This window comes from Apium graveolens, chromosome 1 (genome assembly GCF_009905375.1).
Source record: "Apium graveolens cultivar Ventura chromosome 1, ASM990537v1, whole genome shotgun sequence".
In the NCBI taxonomy this organism is placed as follows: domain Eukaryota; kingdom Viridiplantae; phylum Streptophyta; class Magnoliopsida; order Apiales; family Apiaceae; genus Apium; species Apium graveolens.
Window position 1 is genome coordinate 182,352,013 of NC_133647.1, and position 24,394 is coordinate 182,376,406.

The 24,394-nt window shown below is 38.3% G+C and overlaps 1 non-coding gene and 1 pseudogene across 1 annotated transcript; both read right to left on the reverse strand.

The window, feature by feature from the left end:
• Positions 1 to 419: 419 nt before the first annotated feature.
• On the reverse strand, positions 420 to 526 carry LOC141681750 (small nucleolar RNA R71). The gene has a single exon (XR_012559179.1). It is a non-coding gene; the product is annotated as a small nucleolar RNA R71 (small nucleolar RNA).
• A 21,883-nt stretch (positions 527 to 22,409) lies between these two features.
• Positions 22,410 to 22,506, reverse strand: LOC141683757 (small nucleolar RNA R71; annotated as a pseudogene).
• Positions 22,507 to 24,394: the final 1,888 nt, after the last annotated feature.

The window sequence follows — 24,394 nt, forward strand, 5'->3', positions numbered from 1 at the left end:
GGAAAATCGAGGAACCAATTTTAGTAGTGATGGGAGATCAAGCAGAAATTCCTAAGGCTTTGATGGACTATTCTCAGCCTAAGATCAATGATATTCAGTCAAGCATTGTCAGACCAGCCATCGCGGTTAACACTTTTGAGATCAAGTCGAGCACGATTCAGATGATACAAAACTCAGTTCAGTTTGGGGGTTCTCCTACAGAAGACCCCAACATGCACATCAGGGATTTTATTGAGATCTGCGACACTTTCAAGTTCAATGGTGTGACTGAAGATGCTATCAAGCTGCGACTCTTCCCATTCTCTCTGAGGGATAAAGAAAAGTGCTTCTTACATTCTCTACCACCAGGGTCTATCACCACATGGGAGGATCTTGCTCAAAAGTTTCTCACTAAATTCTTCCCCATGGAGAAGACTGCTGCAATCAGGAATGCTCTTACTCAGTTTGCTCAGCAAACTGGGGAATCTCTGTGTGAGGCTTGGGATCGATATAAGGAGATGCTAAGGAAGTGCCCATACCATGGTATGCCTGATTGGATGATTATAAACTGTTTTTACAATGGATTGGGTGCTACTTCTAGACCCATGCTCGACGCAGCATCAGGAGGAGCCTTGTGGGCTAAGAGCTACAATGAAGCTTATGAATTGATTGAACTGATGGCTGCTAATGAATACTAGAATCCTTCCAAGAGATTGAACTGATGGAGTTAATAAAATCACTAGTGTCTGTGAGCTTTGTGCTGGTGCCCATGAGACTGATCAGTGTGTTATTTCTAGTGAATCAACTCAGTTCATGAGCAACTTTCAGCGATCGCAACAACCTGTGGCAACCACCTATCATCCTAACAACCGCAATCATCCTAATTTTAGCTGGAGCAACACTCAGAATGCGGTTCAACAGCCTTATCAATAGTACCCAGCAAAGCAGTATAACCCCCTAGTTTTCAGCAACCGTAATATGCACCAAGACAGTAACTTCAGCTACAACAAGCTAATGAAAAATCTGAATTAGAAGAGTTGAAGCTTATGTGCAAAAGCCAAGTTGTATCTATCAAGACCTTGGAAAATCAAATTGGACAAATTGCCAATGCCTTGTTAAATCGTCAACCTGGTACACTACCTAGTGACACTGAAGTACCAAGAAAGAGGGAAGCTAAGGAGCATGTGAAGGCAATCACTTTGAGATCTGTGAAGGTTACAAATCCCGAACAAACTCAAGTTTCGGAGGAAGAAGCTGGGGCTGAAGAAGAAGTAAAGTAGCAGGAAGCAAAAGTGGAATCAAGGAAGACTATTATTGAGCACACTCCTCCTGAGGGTAAAACAGGGGATAAATAGATCTATCCTCCATCGCCTTTTCCTAAGCGGCTGCAGAAGAAAAAGCTGGATAAGCAATTTGAGAAGTTTCTGGAGGTGTTCAAGAAACTTCATATTAATATACCTCTCGCTGAGGCTCTTGAGCAGATGCCTAGTTACGCAAATTTTATGAAAGGTATTCTCTCTCGAAAAGTGAAACTTGATGATTTAGAGACCGTTGCTCTCACGGAGGAATGCAGTGCTGTGCTATACTAGAAGTTACCTCCGAAGCTTAAAGATCCTGAAAGCTTCACTATCTCGTGTACTATTGGAAAAGTGTCTTTCGACAGATGCTTATGTGACTTGGGAGCTAGCATCAATCTGATGCCCTTGTCAATCTTCAAGCAGTTGGACTTATCTCATCCAAAACCGACTTATATGACTTTGCAGTTGGCCAATCATTCTATTACATATCCGCGAGGTATGGTGGAGGATGTCTTGGTTAAGGTTGATAAACTCATTTTCCCCGCTGATTTCATATTTCTTGATTTCGAGGAGGATAAGAAGATTTCCATAATCTTGGGAAGACCTTTCTTGGCGATTGGCCGTATCTTGATAGATGTGCAGAAGGGTGAGCTTACAATGCGAGTGCTTGATCAGGATGTAACTTTTAATGTTTTCAATGCTATGAAATTTCCTACGGAAAATGAGGAGTGCTTAAAGATGGAGTTGGTCAATACCATGGTTACATCAGAACTTGATCAATTGCTAAGGTCTGATGCCTTAGAGAAGGCCTTGTTGGGTCAGATAGTGAAGATGACGAAGGTGAAGAGCAATTGCAATATCTAAATGTTTCTCCCTGGAAGAGGAAGATTGATATGCCTTTTGAATCTCTTGGAATGGAGGAATTGAACAAATCTCCAAAACGCCTCAAGCCATCTATTGATGAAGCACTACTATTGAGCTGAAATCACTACGTGAACATTTGAGGTATGCTTTTTTAGGTGATGCATCTACCTTTCCTGTTATTATTGTATCTGACCTTTCAGGTACTGATGACGAAAAACTCTTGAGTATTCTAAGAGAGTTCAAATCGGCAATCAGTTGGACCATAGCAGATATTAAGGAAATCAACCCTTCTTATTGCATGCATAAAATACTGCTAGAGGAAGGTAGCAAGCCTACGGTTGAGCAGCAAAGAAGACTTAATCTGATCATGAAGGAAGTAGTAAAGAAGGAAATTCTTAAGTGGCTGGATGCATGGATTATCTATCCCATTTCTGACAGTTCTTGGGTGAGTCCAGTTCAGTGTGTACCAAAGAAATGAGGTATCACAGTTGTTGCTAATGAGAAGAATGAGCTCATCCCTACTCGAACAGTCATGGGATGAAGAGTTTGTATGGATTACAGGAAGCTGAACAAGGCCACTAGGAAGGATCACTTCCATCTACCTTTCATTGACCAGATGCTCGACAGGTTGGCTGGTCACAAGTACTACTTTCTTCTGGATGGCTATTCAGGTTATAATCAGATTTGTATCGCTCCAGAAGATCAGGAGAAGACTACCTTCACTTGTCCCTTTGGTACTTTCGCATTCAGATGAGTTTTTTTTGGTCTATATGGTGCACCAACCACATTTCAGATATGCATGATGGCCATTTTTTCTGATATGATTGGCCAGAATGTGGAGGTGTTCATGAATGACTTCTCTGTATTTGGCGATTCTTTTGACGAATGCTTGCAGAATCTTGGAAATGTTCTCAAGAGGTGTGTTGAGACCAATCTGGTTCTCAATTGGGAAAAATGTCACTTTATGGTGTAACAAGGCATTATTCTTGGGCACAAGATCTCTAGTAAGGGTCTTAAGGTGGATAAATCCAAGGTGGGGGTCATTGAAAATCTTCCTCCACCTATTTCTGTGAAGAGAATTCACAGTTTTCTTGGTCATGCGGGTTTCTATAGGCGTTTCATCAAGGACTTCTCTAAAATTTTGAAGCCATTGTGCAGTTTTCTAGAGAAAGATGCCCCTTTCAAGTTTGATGATAAGTGTCTTGCTGCTTTTGAGATGTTGAAAAAGAGTTTAATCACGGCACCTGTCATAACTGCACCTGACTGGAATGAACCTTTTGAGATTATGTGCGATGCAAGTGACTATGCAGTTGGAACAGTTCTAGGGCAAAGAAAGAACAACATATTTCATGTGTCTAAATGGTGTTCAACTGAATTATACTATCACGGAGAAAGAACTTTTGGCTATCGTCTACGGTTTTGAGAAATTTGGATCTTATCTACTTGGGACTAAAGTGACAGTTTTCACTGATCACACTACAATTCTTTATCTCGTCTCAAAGAAAGACTCGAAACCTAGATTCATTAGATGGGTTCTTTTGCTTCAGTAATTTGATTTAGAGATCAAAGACAGAAAGGGGACGGAGAATCAAGTCGCTAATCATCTCTCGCGTTTAGAAGACCCTAATGCTACTTCACTGGACAAGACATTGATAAATGAGTCTTTTCTCGATGAGTAGCTTTTTGGAGTGCAAGAGGAAGAATCGTGGTTTGCAGACATTGTGAACTACCTTGTAAGTAATATCATGCCTCCTGACTTGTCATATGCTTAAAGGAAGAAGTTTCTGCATGAAGTGAAGTGGTATATCTGGGATGAGCCGTTTCTTTTTCAACAAGGAGCTGACCAAATCATCAGGAGATGTATTCCTTATAGCGAAACGGGGGGATCTTGCGAGATTGCCACTCAACGACTTATGGAGGACATTATGGTGGAGAAAAGACAACATCTCGTATTCTTCAAGCAGGTTTCTTTTGGCCAACCTTGTTTAAAGATGCTCATCAATTCATTTTGAAATGTGATCGATGTCAACGTGTGGGTAATATGTCTAAGAGGGATGATATGCCTCTTAATGTGCTTCTCGAGGTTGAAGTCTTCGATGTTTGGGGAATTGACTTCATGGGGCCATTTTTCTCATCTTGTAACAATCAGTATATCTTGTTGGTGGTCGATTATGTCTCGAAATGGGTTGAAGTTAAGGCGTTTCCAACGAACGATGCGAAAGTAGTGCTTAATTTTCTTTACAAGCAGATATTCACAAGATTTGGAACTCCAAGAGTCATAATCAGTGATGAGGGATTGCATTTTTATAATCGCAAGTTCACTGCTATGATGCAAAGGTATAATGTGAATCATCGTATTGCTACTGCTTATCATCCTCAAACGAATGGTCAAGCTGAGGTATCTAACAGAGAGATCAACCGCTTTTTAGAGAAAGTTGTGTGTCCATCAAGAAAAGATTGGTCTTTGAAGCTTGATGAAGCTGTTTGGACGTATAGAACAGCTTACAAGACTCCATTGGTAAGGGGTGTCATTTGCCGGTGGAGCTCGAGCATAAGGCGTATTGGGCTTTGAAGAAGTTGAATCTTGATTTGGATGCAGCTAGAAAGAAGAGGATGCTTCAATTGAATGAACTCAACGAGTTTCGACTTCAAGCTTACAAGAACAACAAAATGTATAAGGAGAAAGTCAAAAGGTGGCACGATAGGGACCTAGTGCTCAAATCATTTATGTCGGGGCAACAAGTTCTGTTGTTTAACTCTCGTCTCCGACTTTTTCCTGGAAAGTTGAAGTCAAGGTGGTCATGACCCTTCAGAATCAAAACTGTGTTTCCACATGGAGGGGTGGAAATTTTTGATAATGATCCGGGCCAAATATTCAAGGTTAATGGTCAGAGGTTGAAGCGCTATTATGGTGACACGGCAAACCGCGAGGTGGTTAGTGCCGTTTTATTGTCCGTTTGATCTCAAGATTCTACGTCGAGCTAACGACGTAAAATAAACACTTCTAGGGAGGCAACCCAAGATTGTTGTAAATTAGTAGGTAGAGGAAGCAAGAATAAAGGAGAAAAACACAAAAAAATCAGAAAAAGAAAAAAATTCAGGGCCAACTTCAGAAGCTGAGCGCGGCCGCGCTAATCTAGCGCGCGGCCGCGCTATTTTTCCAGAAACCAAGCGCGCCCGCGCTGATGTAGCGCGCTACCGTGCCGATTTGGCAGAAGGTAAGCGCGCCCACGCTGGTCTAGCGCGCGGCCGCGCTGGGGTCCCGGATCAGAAAAAAATAAAAACAACAGTTGTGAAGAGAAAATCGGGGTTTTTTGCTACAAAATCAATTTCTACCTGAATTTTACTCTTCCACATCCCAAATTTCCCTCTCCAAATCAAACCCATTATTCCCACGATTCCCATAATCAATTCCCATTTCTATTTCATATATAATTCTCTTCTCACCACCTATATATACACACACTTATACACAAACTTCTCCACCACATCTCAAATTCTCAAACACAAATCTCTCTCAAACACTTAGCTTTTATTCCCTCTTATTCAATCCCAATGGTACCTAAAAGACAAAGAACTCAAGTAAGCAGCAACACCACTGATTCTTCGAGTGCAGGTGGTGTGAGGCCAAGGTTTTTTACTCCGGAGGCTAAAGCGGACTAGACGAGGCTTCTCTCGAAGCTTATAGCGAAGGAGCGAGGTTTTTTGCCAAGGGAAGGATGGTAAGTTGTTGGAGATGATCGTGGAGATGGGCTGGGTTCCTTTTTGCGAGGCTCCCGCTGCTGTACCCATAAGTGTTATTCGAGAGTTCTATGCTAATGCGAAGGCAGAGAAGAATGGTTTCACTGTGGTTCGGGGGATGACAATGGAGTACAGTGCGGATGCAATAAGGAGGATGATTGAGCAGCCCGCGAGGAAGCCCGAGCAGGATACCTAGAATGATAAGACTCCAGAGAACTTCAACTTGGATTTGATCGTTGCTACTTTGTGTGTGCCTGAGACTCACTGGAAGTTCAAGAGGGGCACAACTGACTACTCCACGTTCCCTGCGTCGTGCATGAACATGTTTGCACGTGCTTGGAATTCATTTATCTGTGCTAATATCATGCCATGTTCTCATGTGCATGAGATTACGGTGGAGCGTGCTCATCTGTTGTGGGGTATTCTTCAGGGCGACTATGTGGATTTGGGGATGGTTATATATCAGGGGATTTTGAGATTTTTGCGAGGAGGTACTTCGGGTTCTATACCCTATGCGTCTGATGAGTGGCATTTATGACACTTTATAATGCTCTAATAAGCTCTGAATTTATGCATTTGTACTCAAGTTGTTAAGTGTTTTAACGTGTTTTTGAGTGTTTTTGCATTTCAGGCATTATCTAGGTAATCAGGTGAATTAGCATTATTTTGGTGCTAATTTGGTGTCAAGGTGGTGTTGGAATAAAAGCTCGTTGAAAGTCGGCTCGAAGCAGCAATGAAAAAGATGAAATCTGAGTGTTTCCCAGAAGGACGGCGCGGCCGCGCTGTGATAGCGCGCGGCCGCGCCAGGATTCTAGAAAGGCACCGCGCCCACGCTATGATAGTGCGCGGCCGCGCCGGTGCGAAAGTTTTTGTAACACCCCCAGATCCGGGGTCGGGGATCCGAGTCGTCACGGTCTTTCTTTCCACAATATCACTTCACTTAATTAATAAATAACCTTATGCTGTGACCCCACACTAACACACACCACAACCCGTTATAGTCTCAGAGATGAAATTTAAATAAGTACAAGTCTTTGAATCCACAATTTAAAAGTTATTACAACCCAAAATGGTTACTTGATAAATTTACAGTTAATTGCCATTATCTGCCACAAGTTATAATTATACATAATTGATTCTCAAAAGTAGATGGTCTGATCTACAATAGATCTACCTCTGCAGCTATAGCAGCTACAACATCAACGGGAAGATACATGACGCTTCCCACGCGCTTGCGCCGGGTCTGCTGGAGTCTGGCCATCTTTCCTAACTGTTGTTGTGTGATGAAGAAATAAAGCAAGGGTGAGCAGCAAGCCCACCAAAATAATATGTATAATGATTTACAATATATGAGCCTACTCATAATACTCATGAAAGTCTTGGTCAAAAGAAATGAACCAAGTTTGATATCTTAATGCGATAAAGTCGCAAAATATTCAGTATATATACATATATACTTTTCAAAATATTGGAAGTCCTCTTCCAAGCATAATACACACAGAATTCCAGTGTATAACTGTATAAAAATATCGTTGCAAGGTGATCTCATATATCTAACCTTGTCTCAACGTTTTTCTGAAAATCTTTGTCATGCATAAGATAATCATTTACTAGATATAAGTTTAAAAGATGAAGTTACAAAATACTCCAATATACTTATATCTTTTCCAAATACTACTTGAACTACCACCATTCAAGTTATAATTAGTTTTAAGAAAAACATCCCATAGATGAGACCACAAGTTAAGACTTGAATAGATTCAATCTTTGAAATATTATTGAATGAAAAAGTTATGAGATACTTTATTTAGTCCCGATATATATATATATATATCCACATATATATATCTCTAAAACATTTCCTGGAACCTCTGTTATGTAAAGTATGAACAGAGTTGCAATATCCAATGAATTTGGAAGGAAAAGAAAACCTTTGGCATAAACCAGATATCTTGCTGATCAGGCAAAGATACCCATAAGTAACCTTTTCTACTAGTAGATGGACGAATTCCCCACTGGTCATCACCCTGGTCATAATTAGGACCTTATGCTGGACTGCCACTCAGCCACTTATGCATTTGATGGACTCCCACTGAGCCACTTACACTATCATGGACGCCCACTGAGCCCATGTTGCTTATGCCGACTCAATAGATGGACTTACTTCCCGAACGTTGGGTAAGTAATCAATTCATTTACCAAAACTGCAACCTTGTTGCGAATATAAAATACACCACAGAGCCGGATCCCTCAGGTTTTAAGCGAGTATTTAAATCCCCTTAAAAAGGAAGATCTTAAATATAAAATTGAGTTTTGGGATCCGCTCTAACTTTTAAAAATCATTTTGAAGACTCGAAAACACTTTATAGAGTGTTTGGAGTAAAGCTGATTTAATGAAGTAAATCAGTCCCCAGAATATTTAGAAAATGACTGAATATTATTATTTAAATAATATTCCCATAAGAATAATCTTTATAAAAATAATTGAAGTAGAAGTATTAAAACTTATACTTGAAACGAGTATTAAATAACCAAAGATATACTTATATGAAAGTATTATCTTTATTTGAATAATCGAAAATAAGTTTGATTATTAACAGTTTATTCTCTAATGAAATAAAGAATATATTTCAGCAAATAATCGGAGTCATAGATCCTCAAATGAATATTAAAATAATATTCATTAAATAATATAAACTGAGTCATAAGCCCTCGAATGAATATTCAAATAATATTCAGATAAATAAATAAAAGGAGTCATAAGTCCTCGAATGAATATTCAAAATAATATTCATTTAATATAAAGGAGTCATACGCCTTCGAATAATATTCGAAATAATATTCAATAATAAAATAAAGTTAAAGTTATCGAATAAACCTTATTCGATTAATAGTTTGGAAAACTATAACCATATATATATATAAATAAATATATATATATATATCCATATCCATATATACAAAATCTACTCGGGATCCTCGACTCCCGGTTTTAGAAAATATTTTCACCTTTGGGTCCCTATACTAAGGGTATATGCAAGTTACCGCTATCCTCTAGCATAGGTATTATCAACTGAACCAACAGATATATTTCAAGAATATGAAACAGGCATGCATATATATCATATCACATGCTACAATATATCGCAAGAATTTGCTAAATAACCAATATGCATTTATCGCAAGATCATGCATATACAAATGTATACATCACAACAACAGTATAACGGATAGAATACTTGCCTGAGCGACTGGGGTTACGAATGGCTCGGGACGAGTCTGGTAACCTATAAACAACAAGTAAGTTGGAATTAAACCAAAATCACTTGTAAATCTATACTTTAACTAACTTAGACTCTAACGCTTGTTTTGCGCTCACTGATTCGCTTAAGCCACTCGGGTACCCTCGGCTCCACCATTTTTAATAATTTAACCTTTACGAGTTTTAAAGCGATTCCTTCGCGAGTGTCTTACCAACTGCCTAACACACTTACCATAAATGTTTCATACATTAATTAACCCTTTTTGGTCTTTAATCTATGTTTCAAAGTAAGGCGAGGGAAAAAGTTTCGTTCGCGAAACGCCGTTACTTGAAACGGTCGTTTCTCCTAAACCGTGCATCGGAATCGAACGAACTACATATCAAAACGAAGCTCGTAACATGAGCTATCTAATCATGGCAGTGGTCATAATCTAGCAGGGGGTTCTCGGGTCCTAATGTTATGCACAAAAACAGTCTAAAGAAAATCGGACGTTACGACGGCTATGTTTACGCGATTTCCCAATTTTAACCATTCAACACCAACCACAAACCAACCTCAAATCCAATATACAACCAACATCCATCCTCATCACATCATAACAACCCCAACCAATTCAATTTAATCATTCATACTTATGCCTAAACTTAACTTTAATCATACTTAAGTTCCTTTAAATCAAAACCACAACAATTACCATTCCATTTCACTACCATTCCAAATCCCAAACTCTAAATCATAACAACAAGCTACAATATCAACCCACTAATCAAAATCATCTTATAATATATAGGAATCTAGGGTTTGGAGATGGTATACCTTCCTTGAAGTGGTGGGTGGAGCTAGGAAGCCTTAAGAAGCTTTGAGAAGTCTTAAGAATGCTTGGATCTTCAAGAAAACAAGAAAAAGTTCAAGTTAAAAACTTGAAAACACTATTCATTGTCTTCTTCTTTGATTAAATGAAGAAGATTGAGAAGGAATTAATGGCTTAAACTCATGATATAGTCCTAACTAAGCATGAAGATGATTAGGGAATTATCTTACCAATTTAGGAAGCTTGGATCTTGGATTTTGAATTTCTCTTGCCTTTTGAATAGTGAAAAGCCGTGAGCAATGAAGAACAAAGCCTTGGTTGCTTTTGATTTTTGATGAAAATGATTTTACTTGGCTTGGTTGATTGGTTTTTGTGCTTGCTTTAGTCAATTACCTTCTTGCCCTTGGATTTGTGTGGTTACAAAGCCACCACACCTCCTTCCTTCCCATGTCATGCTTATGTCATCCTCATGATGTCATCCTCACTTCCTTGTCCTCTTTCTATTGGTTGGATGACATCATTCCCACTAATCCCTTTGATTAACTTCCTAATCGTTTGCCTAATGACCGCTGATCTGTTATACGGTTCGCTTAACTTTCGTTCTCGTTTATCGTTTGAAGGATCATACCCGGGATCTTATTACTTAGGTTCCCTTAACCTTTCTCAATACATTATATTCCTTTTTATGATCCTCTATTATAATCCTTTAATTTAAATCCTTTTTATCCTGTTACCTTATACTCAATTCTCTCCGTATCTTGTGGATTTCCGGGAAAAACCAAAGTGTTCGGAATTGGATTCTGACGATCTTTACATACACTTATATACTTTATAGAGTACTAATAATATCCCATAAGATCAATAACAGAACCCCTACATAGCGTGGCATGAAAAGTTTTCTCGTTCAGCAAAAACACTATTCATAAGGGTTTCAAAATTTCTCAAAAATTGGGGTTATTACAGTCTCCCCTCCTTAAAAGGATTCCGTCCCGGAATCAGATAGAAAACAAATGGGGATACTTTCTTAGTATTGCACTTTCTAACTCTCAAGTCAATTTTCCCACATTGTGGTTCTACCATCAAACTCTTACTAGTTTGATAACCCTTCTCCTAAGCACTCGTTCCTTTTCACTCTATAACCCTTCCTGGTTGCTCCATATAGGTTACGTCGGGTTGCATATCTATGCGCTCATATGCCCCTATTTATCTGGCATCTGAATTACACTTCCTTAACATTGATACGTGAAACGCGTTATGACTAGCTACATGTTCTGGGTTAGGGCTAGCTCATATGCTAACTTCCCAAACGTCTTAATATATCCAAGGGTCCAACAAATTGTAGACTTAGCTTTCCTTTCTTTCCGAACCTCATCAATCCGTTCCAAGGGATACCTATAACATTACTAGGTCCCCTATTTCATACTCTTTATCCTTTCGTGTCAAATAAACATACTTATCATGTCCATCTTGGGCTACTACCAGCCGTCCTCTGATTAGATCTATCATATCCTTGGTCCTTTGGACTACTACGGGTCCGAGCATCTTGCGCTCTACAACTTCATCCTAACATAAGGGAGATCGACATTGTCTTCCCTCAAGGATCTCATAAGGCGATATCTCAATACTGACATATGATCTATTGTCATAAGAAAACTCAATCCGCGTTATGTGATCATTCCAAATTCTTTCAAGTCTATTGCACAGACTCTCATTATAGCTTTTAACATTAGAGCTTCTGCTTCTCAATACCCATTCTTTTCCAGTTCGTAATCGCTACTACCTTCCGTTCCTAATATTATACTGGTTATACTTTTGCTCGTTAGCGTTCTATAACCTTTTAATAACCACGTCAACCTTAGTATCACGAATGTGTTCCCATTCCGCATACTACCACCACTTTATTACTCCTTTTTCAGTTGCTTCTATTTTCCAAAATTTGATCAATCAAATAGAAGTAAAGGAATTTGTTGAGAGATCACTATGATCATGAACACTTGTTATATCGCATAGTTAGTACAGAAGGTGGCAAGCCTTTAGTACTTGACAAGCAATTAAACAATAGCTGGTATCCTACTTGGCTTCTATCACGCAGATAGATAGTCATTCGGCAATACCTCCCCTTCTGGAAGGGTTGTTCTTCTCAGCTTACATGAAATGAAAAGAAGAGAAAAGAACGAATTGAAGAGAATTGTATATTCATAAAAAAATGTTTATTGCCATAAAATATCTGGCTTGGAATCTACCTCTGAACTATAGAGGTTTGTCATAGAAGAACAAAACATATATGTATTTATATCAACATCAAGTATTATAGCATCGCATTTCACGTGCCTAAATATTTTCGCTATCCCGTCCATCATTCTATGGACCCATGCTCTTCCTCGAGCTTATACACAATTACCTTTGAAACTCCCTCGACATCGAAAATCGAATCTGGGATCTCATTCTAGACATCTTCGTTACTTGAATTCTATGCTTGCACCGCAACCTTCCTCGTATAATAATACGGCTCTCTATTGATAAGAAAGAATAAATATTCAATAGGTAGATACTCTACTTAATTAGTCTATCAATGATAACTTATACACTACCACTACCCGATTAGTGGTATTCAATCTCAACACCCATTCCAATACAACTCTCACGGTTGTAAACAGCTCATTACTCGCAGAATCATTGCTACCTTACTATGGTCCACCACTGACCTACTGTACTCATTCATTTTCCATGAAGTCTTAATAGCTAACCATACGGAGTCCATACATCTCGTATCTAATTCTCCTAAGGAGTTAACATAACCACCAATCACAATTCATGAAGAACACTCCAAACTCTGACGTACTTTCATGACATGAAGCAGATAAAATTTGCAGAAGAGTTTCAATCGAAGCAACGATAGCAGGTTAATACCATTCTTAATCATACGCCCTAAATAGAAGAATTAACTCAAGGGTTCATCTAGTCCTTTTTGAAACATGGTTCTGGCTTATCTCAAGATAGGACCTTCTAAGATAGATAGCCCGTTCATGGCGATTACACGAATTAAACCTTTACCAACTACTATTACGGTTGGGTATTGCACAGTCATCAGAAGGAATGTCAATCTTCCAAACCATAATTTAACCTTCACATTTTTAACCATCATCACTGTATTCTTTTGGCACACGCGCCTATAATTATCCTCTTACCCTTAAAGTGTCGGCCACCTCTTTGGCCTTTCCTGATAGTAAAATTTCCTTACAGTCAATGTCATTTTAACCACCTCCAAATAAATTTTCTACCTTATTTCCGATCACTGCTTGAGTGAAGATGTTTTCCTTAAAATCAGATGGGAAAAAAAAAATATCACCATTTTTCCATAAGTTATTGCCTCAGTCTTTAGAGGCTAATCACTGTCAAGACTGACTCTCAATCATACTTAGAACATTTTTTTTTTCTTAAGTCCTAATTGCCCTGAACAATTTCGACCATTATTGGTTCGATCCATACCTTCTCGTGGTTTAACACGTGCCTCACTTGGCATCATTATAATTACGTCATATTTCCTTTATCCACATTTCTATTCTTGAGAATTTTGAATATTACCTTTCTCCTTGTAAAACCTCTAAGGTTATCCTTCAATCGTTCCTCCTGTATTCCCTAGATACAGGGCATATCAAGATACCATTTATTAATACCAGAATCATTGTCTATATACTTCTGCAAAATTTCTCCACTGATTCTTAAAGGTTGTTGTTACCTTAACCCTTTCCCAATCATACTGTCAAAACTCATACTGTCCCTATTAAGGGTGACATGCCAACCTTTATGCAGTCCCCTAGGATTCATTTTAAGTTACCAATGTTCTATCCTTAATTCCACCTTTAAAAGGTACCTGCATCCTTCCACGAATAAATCAAGTCATATATCCTTGATAGATTATCATATTCATCATTCCCCCCTCGATAGTCTATACCTAACTTCATAATAGCATCCTTATTCAAATTGAGGTCAATCCATATGGCCTCCAAAAGATAACAACGGTTATCCGCTTGTCTTGCCTAATTTGGTAACGATAACAAGGATGTTCTGGAAGATATTGGTCGTGTTCAACGTGAACTTCTTCTTAATAATTCCTTATTTACTTTTGTTGTTTATCTCAACAGTCATCTCAATGTTGGGATATCTTTCATACCTGGCGTCTCCCTTTCTGGGTATCAAGCCACCGGTCTTACATTTCCTTCTTGAAGGTCACTTCCTTCATCCAATTTTTCCTAATTTCTTACTTCCTTATCCCCTTAGTCTATCCGCGTCTCATTATTTATCCTTCGAATTATCTCAAGGTTTCCTCGAATCCTCCCAACTTACAGGGGATAAACTATATGTATCTCTTATGCCCTCAACCATCAATTTTAACTTATGTTGAATCACCCTCATCCTGACGAATGCATACTTTTCTATTTCTATTGCTACGAGTCGTTAGGGTTTCCTCATACCCAACTCCCTTATCATACCTCAAACTCTATTGCCGTTATATTCCTTTCCACTTCAATTTCTTTTTATTTTCCTTTCTCTTATCATTATTTCATGAACCAACACAACATAAGCATTGATTTCAAACATCCCGTCATTCTGGATTCGTGTCCTCAGAACGAATCTTGATAACTTTTACAACTTAGATTCATAATTTATCATACTCGTCTGCCTTTGTTCTGGCTCTAAAGCTTTTACACTATCTCCTTATCTTTGGGAATTACTTTCCCGAAAACAATTGACTGAACTTAAATCAGTTTATTATAATCTCTTGCTCCGTGCCTTCCTTGGCCTTTTACCGGCGGGTGGTCTCTCTCTTAGGAGGGTAAGTGATAAAAACAGTCTTTTTGTGATTCGTCAATCATTTAGAATCTCAAATGATTCCTATATTTTCTTTAGCCAGGCTCTTGCCTCGACTGGGTCAGCTTGTTCCTTGGAACTCTGAGAGCTTAGCGATTTAAAGGTCCTGAAAGAATTTCTCACCGCACTGTCTCCTCAGGGTGGTGGTTGGGGATAATAGTCTAAGTTCTTTCTAGATAGGTCCATGAATTGTCGTATAGGAGTACCGTCTCGGGTCTCCTTTCCTTACTCGACTTTCTGTTTCCTTAGTATGAAATGTTTCATCCTACTCCCCATAATTGGGGTCATCTTTTAATTTAAAATCCTCATTTTCCACTCCATTATGCCATGGGTTCCTTCTATCTTGATGGCGTCCTCCCTGACTATCACATTCAGGGTTTGCCCTTAATCTTATTCCTTGAACTATGACTTTCATCTAAGATCTCATCTTTAAGCTCTTGAACATTTGGAATCCAAATTCTATAGGAATACCTCATTATTCCCTTATCATCTTTCTCGGTATTAATCTCATATTTATTTGTTGGCTCTCTGCCTTCATTCATCACCTTTCTCTGGCACCGTATGCTCTTTTCCAATAATTCGGTCTCTATTGCAATCTCAAACAGCTTTTCGGTACCGGCTCCGGTTACCTTCACTACTATTTCCAAAATCTCTTATAAACTCTCCCAAAGACATTATCATCTTGAGTCTCTCCTTTTTACTAAGGGCATCAGCCACCACATTGGCTTTCCCCGAATGATAAAGAATCTCCCAATCATTATTCTTGATTAGCTCTAACTGCCCCCTCTGGCATATGTTGAGCTCTTTCTACGTGAAAATGTACTAGAGCACTTATGGCTTAGGTAATTCTCGCACTTCTCTCCATACAAGTAGTGCCTCCAATCTTTAGGGTAAAACTATTGCCACGAGCCTAAGCTCATGGGCGGGGATATCGAACTTCATATTACCTTAATTGTCTTGACATGTACGCGATTATCTTGCTGTGCTGTATAAGAAGCACCCTAATTCCTTATGCGAAACGTCTCTTCCAAATCACAAAATCTCCTTTTCCATCCGGCAACGCCAACATAGGGGCCGTCACCAACCTTTGCTTCAGTTCTTAACAGCTGTTCTCGCATTTCTCTGTCTATTCAAACTTCTCATTCTTATGAGTAAGCCGCGTCAAAGGGGCTACGATCTTCGCAAAGTCCTGTACCAATCTACGATAGTAGCCGGCCAATCCTACCTCTGGGAGTTGCCCTAACCATGGTCATCAATTCCTCAGTGGTCCTTTATTCATTCTTGTCAGGATCCTTCACGGAATCCTCCTCAGCAACAATCCCTTCTAGGATAACATCTTCAACCGTTACATCCTCAATATCAACATCATCCGGTCCTGCGTTAGGACACTCTATCGGATCCATAATCTGATCTCCAATAAGTAATAATACATCATCGCGTTGTTGCTCCTCAACCTCAGGGTTCGGTGTCCCGCTACCATATACGATAACGAACTACGCTCCTATCACGATATTTATAAGGGTTCCCATAAGGGTTTTAACTGTCAGTACTACATTAGGTAGTCCGACTATGAACTTGGCAAGAGTTCTTATTATCTTAGTTAACTTATTATCTTAACGTCCCATCATCTCTGAGGTTTATAACGCTTGGCTCTGATACCATTTCTGTAACACCCCCAGATCCGGGGTCGGGGATCCGAGTCGTCACGGTCTTTCTTTCCACAATATCACTTCACTTAATTAATAAATAACCTTATGCTGTGACCCCACACTAACACACACCACAACCCGTTATAGTCTCAGAGATGAAATTTAAATAAGTACAAGTCTTTGAATCCACAATTTAAAAGTTATTACAACCCAAAATGGTTACTTGATAAATTTACAGTTAATTGCCATTATCTGCCACAAGTTATAATTATACATAATTGATTCTCAAAAGTAGATGGTCTGATCTACAATAGATCTACCTCTGCAGCTATAGCAGCTACAACATCAACGGGAAGACACAGGACGCTTCCCACGCGCTTGCGCTGGGTCTGCTGGAGTCTGGCCATCTTTCCTAACTGTTGTTGTGTGATGAAGAAATAAAGCAAGGGTGAGCAGCAAGCCCACCAAAATAATATGTATAATGATTTACAATATATGAGCCTACTCATAATACTCATGAAAGTCTTGGTCAAAAGAAATGAACCAAGTTTGATATCTTAATGCGATAAAGTCGCAAAATATTCAGTATATATACATATATACTTTTCAAAATATTGGAAGTCCTCTTCCAAGCATAATACACACAGAATTCCAGTGTATAACTGTATAAAAATATCGTTGCAAGGTGATCTCATATATCTAACCTTGTCTCAACATTTTTCTGAAAATCTTTGTCATGCATAAGATAATCATTTACTAGATATAAGTTTAAAAGATGAAGTTACAAAATACTCCAATATACTTATATCTTTTCCAAATACTACTTGAACTACCACCATTCAAGTTATAATTAGTTTTAAGAAAAACATCCCATAGATGAGACCACAAGTTAAGACTTGAATAGATTCAATCTTTGAAATATTATTGAATGAAAAAGTTATGAGATACTTTATTTAGTCCCGATATATATATCCACATATATATATCTCTAAAACATTTCCTGGAACCTCTGTTATGTAAAGTATGAACAGAGTTGCAATATACAATGAATTTGGAAGGAAAAGAAAACCTTTGGCATAAACCAGATATCTTGCTGATCAGGCAAAGATACCCATAAGTAACCTTTTCTACTAGTAGATGGACGAATTCCCCACTGGTCATCACCCTGGTCATAATTAGGACCTTATGCTGGACTGCCACTCAGCCACTTATGCATTTGATGGACTCCCACTAAGCCACTTACACTATCATGGACGCCCACTGAGCCCATGTTGCTTATGCCGACTCAATAGATGGACTTACTTCCCGAACGTTGGGTAAGTAATCAATTCATTTACCAAAACTGCAACCTTATTGCGAATATAAAATACACCACAGAGCCGGATCCCTCAGGTTTTAAGCGAGTATTTAAATCCCCTTAAAAAGGAAGATCTTAAATATAAAATTGAGTTTTGGGATCCGCTCTAACTTTTAAAAATCATTTTGAAGACTCGAAAACACTTTATAGAGTGTTTGGAGTAAAGCTGATTTAATGAAGTAAATCAGTCCCCAGAATATTTAGAAAATGACTGAATATTATTATTTAAATAATATTCCCATAAGAATAATCTTTATAAAAATAATTGAAGTGGAAGTATTAAAACTTATACTTGAAACGAGTTTTAAATAACCAAAGATATACTTATATGAAAGTATTATCTTTATTTGAATAATCGAAAATAAGTTTGATTATTAACAGTTTATTCTCTAATGAAATAATAATCGGAGTCATAGATCCTCAAATGAATATTCAAATAATATTCATTAAATAATATAAACTGAGTCATAAGCCCTCGAATGAATATTCAAATAATATTCAGATAAATAAATAAAAGGAGTCATAAGTCCTCGAATGAATATTCAAAATAATATTCATTTAATATAAAGGAGTCATACGCCTTCGAATAATATTCGAAATAATATTCAATAATAAAATAAAGTTAAAGTTATCGAATAAACCTTATTCGATTAATAGTTTGGAAAACTATAACCATATATATATATAAATATATATATATATATATATCCATATCCATATATACAAAATCTACTCGGGATCCTCGACTCCCGGTTTTAGAAAATATTTTCACCTTTGGGTCCCTATACTAAGGGTATATGCAAGTTACCGCTATCCTCTAGCATAGGTATTATCAACTGAACCAACAGATATATTTCAAGAATATGAAACAGGCATGCATATATATCATATCACATGCTACAATATATCGCAAGAATTTGCTAAATAACCAATATGCATTTATCGCAAGATCATGCATATACAAATGTATACATCACAACAACAGTATAACGGATAGAATACTTGCCTGAGCGACTGGGGTTACGAATGGCTCGGGACGAGTCTGGTAACCTATAAACAACAAGTAAGTTGGAATTAAACCAAAATCACTTGTAAATCTATACTTTAACTAACTTAGACTCTAACGCTTGTTTTGCGCTCACTGATTCGCTTAAGCCACTCGGGTACCCTCGGCTCCACCATTTTTAATAATTTAACCTTTACGAGTTTTAAAGCGATTCCTTCGCGAGTGTCTTACCAACTGCCTAACACACTTACCATAAATGTTTCATACATTAATTAACCCTTTTTGGTCTTTAATCTATGTTTCAAAGTAAGGCGAGGGAAAAAGTTTCGTTCGCGAAACGCCGTTACTTGAAACGGTCGTTCCTCCTAAACCGTGCATCGGAATCGAACGAACTACATATCAAAACGAAGCTCGTAACATGAGCTATCTAATCATGGCAGTGGTCATAATCTAGCAGGGGGTTCTCGGGTCCTAATGTTATGCACAAAAACAGTCTAAAGAAAATCGGACGTTACGACGGCTATGTTTACGCGATTTCCCAATTTTAACCATTCAACACCAACCACAAACCAACCTCAAATCCAACATACAACCAACATCCATCCTCATCACATCATAACAACCCCAACCAATTCAATTTAATCATTCATACTTATGCCTAAACTTAACTTTAATCATACTTAAGTTCCTTTAAATCAAAACCACAACAATTACCATTCCATTTCACTACCATTCCAAATCCTAAACTCTAAATCATAACAACAAGCTACAATATCAACCCACTAATCAAAATCATCTTATAATATATAGGAATCTAGGGTTTGGAGATGGTATACCTTCCTTGAAGTGGTGGGTGGAGCTAGGAAGCCTTAAGAAGCTTTGAGAAGTCTTAAGAATGCTTGGATCTTCAAGAAAACAAGAAAAAGTTCAAGTTAAAAACTTGAAAACACTATTCATTGTCTTCTTCTTTGATTAAATGAAGAAGATTGAGAAGGAATTAATGGCTTAAACTCATGATATAGTCCTAACTAAGCATGAAGATGATTAGGGAATTATCTTACCAATTTAGGAAGCTTGGATCTTGGATTTTGAATTTCTCTTGCCTTTTGAATAGTGAAAAGCCGTGAGCAATGAAGAACAAAGCCTTGGTTGCTTTTGATTTTTGATGAAAATGATTTTACTTGGCTTGGTTGATTGGTTTTTGTGCTTGCTTTAGTCAATTACCTTCTTGCCCTTGGATTTGTGTGGTTACAAAGCCACCACACCTCCTTCCTTCCCATGTCATGCTTATGTCATCCTCATGATGTCATCCTCACTTCCTTGTCCTCTTTCTATTGGTTGGATGACATCATTCCCACTAATCTCTTTGATTAACTTCCTAATCGTTTGCCTAATGACCGCTGATCTGTTATACGGTTCGCTTAACTTTCGTTCTCGTTTATCGTTTGAAGGATCATACCCGGGATCTTATTACTTAGGTTCCCTTAACCTTTCTCAATACATTATATTCCTTTTTATGATCCTCTATTATAATCCTTTAATTTAAATCCTTTTTATCCTGTTACCTTATACTCAATTCTCTCCGTATCTTGTGGATTTCCGGGAAAAACCAAAGTGTTCGGAATTGGATTCTGACGATCTTTACATACACTTATATACTTCATAGAGTACTAATAATATCCCATAAGATCAATAACAGAACCCCTACATAGCGTGGCATGAAAAGTTTTCTCGTTCAGCAAAAACACTATTCATAAGGGTTTCAAAATTTCTCAAAAATTGGGGTTATTACAGTTTTGAATCCTGATTCTAATGCAATTCTAATTGGGAGACTTCCAGGTTGATTAGGGATGCTATATATATTCAAATAAGGATGTTTTCAAGAGAGAGACGTACCAGAGCACAAGGAGAGCCGTAAGATGACCGTTTAGCATGATTAAACGAAGATGAAGAAGATCTTGTTTTTACTTGTGAATCTTTGTTTTAAGTTATAACTTGGATGCTAGTTTTCTTACTTTTGAACCTTACTCTTGTTTCGTAATTGGTTTATTTATTCGTTATAAAGACTAAGTTTGTTATATCATGCTTTCATCGGAACCCATGTTGATGATGAATCCGATTATGGGCTAATCGTTATCGTGGGGTTCTAGCGGATTTATTTATGGATTTCTTTAGTTAATTTATTTTGATTCCTTAGTATGTGGTGATTGTATGATAGCCTAGTATTGGTTGTGCGTATTCGTCTTATGAGTGTCCTGAACTTATAAGATAGTGTGTTAATTCTTAATGAAGTGAAAGTGAATTTAAGGATTTAGAACTTGCCATGCTAGCATAGATTCATGTACTGTTATGCATGATTCGTAGGTAATTTTAACCATCTTACTTGCCCTATGTAATCAAGAGAGATAACTTGTGCTTAAACCATTATGTTGTCAAATTTTATAGACATATAGGGTCTCAATATAATCAGTGTCTATTCAGCTTCTATCTCTTTTATGGATTTCTGGTAGTATGGTATTCATACAATGAAAGTTGGCGGTTATCAGTTTCATGTTATCTGGTTAGTGTCGTCACCATTGCATGCTAAGGTTAAGAACAATAAGGCTATTGAATGAAGTATTTAATGAAATCAGAATTCCATGTTTGTCATCTATATTAATTCAGTCAATCTTATTCTCGTAGTTATAATTGTTAGTTTAATTCTTAGTTATAAACAACCTCAATTTGTTATCGTCTTAGCATTGAATAATAACCATACATTGTTGCTTAAGTGAATAAATTAATTAATTAACCAAAGCCAGTCTCTGTGGGAACGAACTAGAAAGAATTCTATATTACTTGCGAATACGTATACTTGCGTGTATTATTAGCGTGTGATTAACGATTAACAAGTTTTTGGCGTCACTGCCGGGGACTGCAGTGTTAATTTTTAGTTTATATATTTTCCATCAATGGTCGTTATAGTTCATTGACTCAGACATTGTTACTTATTTGTTTTCTTGTCTTATTTCAGGTTATCTAGCGAGCGTGTATGCATACGCGTTCTCGGACTCGTAAGAGAAATCTGGATCAAGCTGAGGAAGAAGCGATAGTGGTTCGTAGGGAAGTTTTTGAGGACAAAGAAAAGGTAGAGGAAGAAAAAAAAGTTGAAGAACCAGTTGTAGTAACGATGGGAGATCAAGCAGAAAATCCGATGGCTTTGATTGACTATTCTTAGCCTAAGATCAATGACATTCAGTATAGCATCATAAGACCAGCCATCAGGGCTAACACTTTTGAGATCACGTCAAGCACGATTTAGATGATACAGAACTCAGTTCAGTTTAGGGGTTCTCTTACAGAAGACCCCAGCATGCACATAAGGGATTTCATCGAGATCTGCGACACTTTCAAGTTCAATGATGTGACTGATGATGCTATCAAGCTGCGTCTCTTCCCATTCTCTCTGAGGGACAAGGCTAAGTGCTGGTTACATTCTCTACCACCTGGGTCAATCACCATATGGGAGGATCTGGCGCAAAAGTTTCTCACTAAATTCTTCCTCATGGCGAAGACTGCTGCAATCGGGAATGCTCATACTCAGTTTGTTCAGCAAACAGGAGAATCTCTATGTGAGGCTTGGGATCGATATACGGAGATACTAAGGAAGTGCCCACACCATGGCATGCCTGATTGGATGATTATCAACTATTTCTATAATTGATTGGGTGCTACTTCTAGATCCATGCTTGATGCAGCATCAGGAGGAGCCTTGTGGGCTAAGAATTATACTAAAGCTTATCAACTTATTGAACTGATGGCTGCTAATGAATATCAGAATCCTTCCCAGAGGTCGACTCAGGGAAAAGTCACTAGAATTCTAGAGTTGGACGTAGCAACTGCTATCGCTGCCCAACTTAAGGTGTTGACGATGAAGGTGGACACTTTGGCTAATTATGGAGTTAATCAAACCGCTAGTGTCTGCGAGCTTTGTGTTGGTGCCCATGAGACTGATCAGTGCATAATTTCTAGTGAATCAGCTCAGTTCGTGAGCAACTTCCAGCGATCACAGCAACCTGTGCCAGCCACCTATCATAATAACAACCGCAATCATCCAAATTTCAGCTAGAGGAATGCTCAGAATGTGGTTCAACAACATAATCAGCAGTATCTAGCTAAACAGTACAACCCCCCTGGTTTTTAGCAACCGCAGTATGCTCCTAGACAGCAACTTCAGCTACAGCAAGCTAATGAAAAATCTGAATTAGAGGAGTTGAAGCTTATGTGCAAGAGTCAAGCTGTTTCTATCAAGACCTTGGAAAATCAAATTGGAAAAATTGCCAATGCCTTGCTAAATTGTCAGCCTGGTACACTACCTAGTGACACTGAAGTGCCAGGAAAGAGGGAAGCCATGGAGCAGGTAAAGGCAATCACTTTGAGGTCTGGAAAGGTTGTGAATCCCGAACAAACTCAAGAGTTGACTGAAGAAGCTGGGGTTGAGAAAGAAGTAGAGCAGCAGGATGAAGAAGTAGAACCAAGGAAGACTACTGTTGAGCACACTCCTCCTTAGGGTAATACAGGGGAGAAACAGATCTATCCTCCACATCCTTTTCCTAAGCGGCTGTAGAAAAAAAAGATGGACAAGCAATTTGAGAAGTTTCTGGAGGTTTTTAAGAAACTTCATATCAACATACCTTTCGCTGAGGCTCTTGAGCAGATGCCTTGTTATGCAAAGTTTATGAAAGGTATTCTCTCTCGGAAAGTGAAGCTAGATGATTTAGAGACTGTCGCTCTCACGAAGGAATGCAGTGCTGTGCTGCAACAGAAATTACCTCCGAAGCTTAAAGATCCTGGTAGTTTCACTATTCTGTGTACTATTGGAAAAGTGTCTTTTGACAGATGCTTATGTGACTTGGGAGCTAGCATCAATCTGATACCTTTGTCAATCTTCAAGCAGTTGGACTTGCCTGATCCAAAACTAACTTATATGACCTTGCAGTTGGCCGACCGTTCTATTACATATCCGCGAGGTATTGTGAAGGATGTCTTGGTCAATGTTGATAAACTCATCTTCCCTGCTGATTTCGTCATTCTTGATTTTGAGGAAGATAAGAAGATTCCCATAATTTTGGGAAGACCTTTCTTGGCAACTGGCCGAACCTTGATAAATGTGCAGAAGGGTGAGCTTACGATGCGAGTTGTGGATCATGATATTACTTTTAATGTGTTCAATGTTATGAAATTTCCTACTGATAATAGGAGTGCTTAAAGTGGAGTTGGTCGATTCGGTGGTCACATCAAAACTTGATCACTTGCTAAGGTCTGATGTTTTAGAGAAGGCCTTATTGGGAAATTCTGATAGTGAAGATGACGAAGGTGAAGAACAATTGTAATATTTAAATGCTTCCCCTGGAAAAGGAAGTTTGATATGCCTTTTAAATCTCTTGGAATGGAGGAATTGAACAAAGCTCCTAAATGCATCAAGCCATCTATTGAGGAAGCTCCTACTCTCGAGCTTAAGCCTTTACCTGAGCATTTGAGGTATACGTTTTTAGGTGATGCATCTACTTTGCCT